This window comes from Capsicum annuum, chromosome 2 (genome assembly GCF_002878395.1).
Source record: "Capsicum annuum cultivar UCD-10X-F1 chromosome 2, UCD10Xv1.1, whole genome shotgun sequence".
Taxonomy (NCBI): Eukaryota; Viridiplantae; Streptophyta; class Magnoliopsida; order Solanales; family Solanaceae; genus Capsicum; species Capsicum annuum.
In genome coordinates, this window is record NC_061112.1 from 44,575,155 (window position 1) to 44,581,846 (window position 6,692).

The following is a 6,692-nucleotide window of genomic DNA, read 5'->3' on the forward strand; positions in this document are numbered from 1 at the left end:
ATAATCAATCTAAACTCACCAAGGCATATAATTATCAATGGGAATGAAAAACCCCAATACACATAATAAAAGATAAATGTGGGAAATAAAAGAACAACCATCATGGTAAAATATGAAATCACATGCTGATGAATATCAAGAGAATAAATCTAAATGGGTCCAAACTCAGACCGACCAAATAAATCATCAACGGAGGTGACAAGCGCACTATCTCTAACTGAAGATGCCATAACATCATGAGGCTGATTTGAATAGGGTGAATGTCTAGAATTCCTATGCTGGAAATACTCTCTAGTCTAATAACCAATCTCTCTATATCTTTAACAAACTCCTAAGGCTCTAGTTATGGTGAAGTACATAATCTAAGCCCAAATGACTGGCCCTCTAACCTTGAGAGAAATCTCTAGTAGAATATCCATCCTTTTTGCAATTATTGGCTGTCTCAAAAACTCTAGGCTGGTGAAAAAATACATGCTAACTCTACCTAATCAACTAACTCATATCTTGGGTACTCACTAGATCCCTATTTCATCTCGCCATAACCAAAACAAGCTCTCAAACAAAATACTAATAGCATTAAACTAATGGCATGGCCTCTTATCGCCACTTCCATAAGTCCCAATACATGCTCCCTCTATGGCCCTTGCATAATCCACAATCTTAGAAAAGAAATACCCAATTGTTATCATATGCTCCGATACCAAACGGAGGCAATACTAATCTTTTAAAAAATCTATGCTCCAAGTCTCACTCAAAAATGTATAACATAAGAATATGTCTGGCCCAATCTAGAAACCTAATCTCATACTCAAAATATGACAAAGAACCCTAATGAATACCAATACACCTCACTCTTTCCTAAGAATTACTCAATGAATTGAGTGTTATCCATGGTTATGAGGGAGCTACTATCACAACTTGGATCACCAATGTTAAACCTTAAGAGATGAAGTCCTCATGAGCTTAACTGGAGCCTAAAATGGCCCCAAATCCTTTTTCGCTAATGTTGAATACTTTGATATTCATCTCTGATTCTCTAGTTTGATACTGTACTGAAAATCTAGAAACTCATGTCTAAGTCTCATCCGCATTTATCAGCAACATCGCCCATTTTGCATCGATAATCGAGGACAAAATAAAGTCATAGAATGTGTTGGAATTTCATAGAAATATAGATATAGGATAAGGAATCAAGAAGTGAATTTCAAATAATTTCCCTGTAGCCTCCTGAAGATATGTTATTAGTGTCTCTATATCGATCTGAAGGACTCTACTACACACTTAGCTCTTGTACGAACAAATCGGTGAAACCTTGCCTCTTATACTAATTTTTCATGACCCAATTTCTTAAGTCATGATGGCGCCAACTAGAACCCACCAGTAGGTAAGCCATACTCGTAGTCAAGAATGGCTAGTAACAAACTACTCAAAATATAATAAGAAAGAATGCAAAATAGATGAAATAAAGAAACAATTGCATGTATAATCCCAAAACTTGGTGGTATCAGTACAATAGCTTCTAATATGATATAAGAGTACAAATAGGAAATATTAAAGGAATTACATAGATACAACTTCTATTAATAAACATAAAGACTATTAGAATACAGAAGAGGGGGTACATAATACTCTGAATGTCTAGGCTCACTCTAAGTCTCTGAACCATGGCTTCTCCATATAATGTACACATCAATGATGATAAGCCATTTTATGATCTAAAGGCTGTAGAAGTATAGTACGAGTACCAAATGAATGGTATTCAATAACCATCTACGAACTGAGCTCCAAAGATAAAGCAGATTTACATAACATACAAATATAATGGAAACTACACCTAACGTTTAGCAAGCATAAAATAGACAATGATATAATAAGTATAGCCTATCTTATTTAATAGTATATCATAATAAGGATAAGAAAGTATCAAGGATGAACTACCCTATTTTATCTACCTTATTTTATCCATACTCAAAAAACCAATACTATACTGTATATCCCTAGCCAATATATAAATAAAGGATGAATGAAGGATATACATCAATATAAAAGGTCAAGAAATAAATATACAATATGAACAAATGAAGGAATGGATATACGCTAATACCATAGCTACATATATATTTGTATATATAGAGAGAGATAAGGTCAACTCAAAGCACAACTTAGATTGTCATATCTTTATTTAAGGCCTCATTATAATCCTATCCAGATTTAGTTCTAACATGTTAAGGTTGCTAATCCATATTCTCATCATAAATTAATCTTGCATAATAATGAAATCTTAGGATATATAAGGCCAGAATCATACCTCGATCTCGATACCAAATTAATGAGCAATTTGTCATGAGCTAAATATAATGATGATCATAATAATATTAATAATAGTGCGAATAATTGGCTATTCTGTACAACTATCCACCTATCCTAGCCTATGGGTTCCCCTACCATCCCAGGCTTCCAAGGTTCAATCAGCATACAACAATACAAAAGATAGTCATCACCCATATCTATGGAATTATCACCTATCGACTATAAACGTAGGAGTATACTGGTGATAGGCGATGTTCTTACTAGAATGAAAACAAGGGACACAATCACTATCACAATCATATCATCATAACCATCTCAATTATAATTTTCATTGTCATGACTATCGTCATCAGCATAATCAACCTCCAGCATCCTCCATCCATGATGAATATCGTCACATTATCATAATATTCTCCATCCTTTCCTGTCATCATCATATCATCATAATATCCTTTGACTTTGTTAGGTATCATCATATCATTATAATATCCAAATTAGTGCCAATAATAGGGGGCAAGCCCCACAAGGGCTAAAATAAAGTGCATACCCTATGAGGACTAAAGTAAAATATCACTATTAACCTCTTCTACCAATAAGTTATTCATTAAAGATTAAAATTTATTATTATGAAGAAATGTATTATTATGGTTGAAAGTGGGATTTAACCCTTAGTTAGTGGGAACCATAATAATATTATACTCTAATCAAAATCAAATTAACCATGGATGAAATGATCATGTATATACCAAATCTATGTATGCCATCACCTGTATTCAAACATTGGAATCGAAAGCATTATACCGCATCTTCCACTATTCCATACTGGAGAGATGTGTATATAAATATTTATATTTTCATAAACTAAAATCATATCCTTTACAGGGATAATTAATTCCCCGAAGTCCAACCAATATCATATCACGGCCTTTGCCCAATAATGTGTCCGGAATAATCAAAACATCGTATCATGGCCTTAGGCCTACATACATAGTCAAAACTTATATCAATAATCATATTAGTAATCTATCTCGTATTTATCAATCATAGCATAACTATGAGGCATAATATAATCAAGGCATCTCACATCTAGGACATATAACATATCACTAGCCCATAAATCATAACTAGGAGTCACATCACTCTAATAAGGCATCTTGTATCTATAGGTCATATATCTTAACTATAAGTAAATTTATCTCTATATAGGCTAATTATTATATCTAAGAGAAATAACATCTCTAAAGGCCAAAAATTGTATTTAGGAGGAAATAGCATATTTAAAGGGCCAATATCGCATCCATAAGGAATGTCATGGCCATAAGTCATTGATCATAATCCAGGGAAAGTTATCACAATTTAACAAGCCACGAAGTAATATGCCAAGCATCTTCTACTAAGTCCATAAGGGCTAACACAATTTTTGGCCTAATTGGGCTAGATAAACTCACTTCTAATTCTTAATTTCCATATTTAGAAAATCTACATCCCAAACTAGGCTAAGGTATCTAGTTCAACCTCTAGATGTCAAGTAAATTATAATCAATCCTAAGATAGGAACTTTGTCTTAAAACATGGGCGTTTAAGTCAATTCTATTTAAATTGCGGATTCAAGATCACTAGATTACCCCAACTAAGGTTAACAATGCTAACCATGGTTCAAACAATTAAATAACATCAAAAACCTAGCATCATAACATTTTAATACTACAAACTAGTTCAATCTATGGAGAAGGCAATAGGATTGTAAGAATTAATAAACATTTTACGTTATGGGTCCAAAACCCTCATCTAATCCCCAAACTTAAATAATCAAGACTAAGTAATTCTACTAATAATCAGTCTTAACATTTACATTCACACGTAATATATATCATACATCATCTATAAAGAATAGTAGATACAAGCCTACCTCAAAGCTGAGCCATAATACCTTACATCACTCACTAAACATCCTACTTCACTTCATAATCCCCAAAATGTCATCACACTATCAAAATAGTAATCTACTCATCAATGCAAGTATAACAATACCCATATATCACCATTCTGCTTTAGATCCCAAAATGTTGCAAAAAACCCCAAGTGAGTCCCCCTTATGGAGATCACATTTTCAAGGACAACTCAACATTCATACATGAACAAGGAATCACAACCCTCAAGAAATAGGTAAAAATAAATCTAGTTTTGGGCTAAAAATAGCCATAAGATATATTGGGGTCTTGGGTTAAAAACCAAGAAATTCATCAAGAAATTGACGTAGTCTTACCTTAAATCTTATTATAATTGCAATAAAAGATGTCTAACAAGATCCTAATTTATCCACAATACTTAATTCTGAGTTATCATGCCCTATTACGGTTTATAGGTCTCAAAGAGGAAAGAAAACTTACCAAAAGCGGATTGATGGCCTATTTATAGCCCTTTTAGGCCTTGAGATGCCAAGATCACCATCAAATAGACCGCAATAACCATGAAAAAATTGACATGTGACTTGCCACGATCTCCATGGCCCAGTACTAGTAAAGTCAAAACTTGTGTTTGACCCTCGAAACTCGTTTGGACTTTGAATTTCATGAATAAACTATGTAAGCCCACTATGTCCAATGATCCATACGCATTACTAAGTCAGATTTTCCTTCCAAGGTCATTTAGAAAAATTGTGTGCCCCATGCCCATATCTTTTTATTTTTGACTTTTTAACCAATAGGTTGAAATGAGCTCGAGTGCATTGGAACTTCAACTAAAGGTCTATTTAGACAAAAATTGATGTCCCATATCTGTGGCGCAGTTGGAATTTGCATCTTAGATCCTTTTACTGATGTTTTTTATCCGTGGCTATTTGGAACTAATAAATACTTCTAATAGGAAATTGGTTCTAAAAAATTAAACGAGCTCCCCGGTAATCAAACTATCTTTCCCAGCAAGTCACAAAAAACTTGAAAAAGCTATGGAGATGCCCTAACGGCAAAAATAAGTAGAAGTATGAAAAATGGCTAGAAGGGTCATTATAATATCAGATGTGCTATTTGATTCTCATCTTCTTTTACCTAAATAGTTCTTTCTTAGGATCTTAGGTTGTTGTTCTCAACAAGATGTCATTGATTATTTTGTTCTTGCAAATTATCATCCTACTCCTTGTTCATTATAACACTACATGACTCATTCATACTAATCGTTTGCATCTTACCATCTTGCATTATTACTTCTTGTTGAACTGAAGTATTATAGCTTGAGATTTCACCAGAAATATCCTCTACCTCCTTGTCTTACACTCCACTCTTAACAACCTCACTTTAATCCTTTTCAGCTAATACTCCAAAGGTATTTATATTTAATAAATCATTCTTATCTTTATTAATTTCAGGTACTTTTTCTCCAGTACCAATCATTTTATCCACCTTGTGCACTTATCATTTAAACATCCTATTTGTAGGATACCAGGAAAATATATTACCCCTCCTTCCCTTAATTATATTTACATTGTAATATGAGCCCTTATTACTGACTTGTTCCTTAGAATGCAGTGTTTTGTATACCAGGGATAAAGTGTTTTGTATTCTTCTTCTCCATGTCCCTGTAGCTTGCATATTCTACAGTACTTAGGAAGTAAATTATATTGAATCTTCACTTCACCACTCTATCTCAACTCGACTTAGCATTAATCACTTTAATTTCAACCATTTCAGGAAGTTTAGCAAGCTAATCCACCAAAACCTTCACCCTAAGACAACTAGGTCTAGTTTTTCTTATTATGGACATATCAAATTGTCGTAGTTTTCCAATAGCTGGAGTAGAAAGAAAAGTAATTCCTTGAAAAACACATTGGTAATATGTTTGGGAAAGAAATCCATGCTACTACTACGGTTTTTTCCGTAGTAGGCTAAATTCTTCATCATAAAAGAGTGGCCTTATCTGATAATAGTAACCATCTTTAGCAAGTATGTAGTACACATTCTCAGACATAATGTTAACAAAATCTTCTATGCCACTTAGGCTCACCATTACATGTGTATTTCTAAGAAGTCATATTTTATAGCTCCCTTGGATATTACATTGTTTAGGGATTTGTAATCTCAATTCCTCTAGGTCTAGCTGCCATACGAGAATTTTTAAGTAATAGCATATCGAAGATTCTTAATCATGTTCATTTTTACTTTTTCTTTAGCCTAAGTAATCCTCGGACTCTATCTATATTTCAAGCTATTTCCTGGGAATTAATATTCCCTCATCTGAAGAGTTATTAATTTTCTTTCTAAGATCCATATACTTGATCTTGTTTGCATACTCCTCCACTTGATTCCCTATCCTTATATCTTTCTTTGAAATTTTTGCATTAGGTAATCTTTTAGGTTTTCAAGGAAAATTAGTGCATTTGGTTTTTG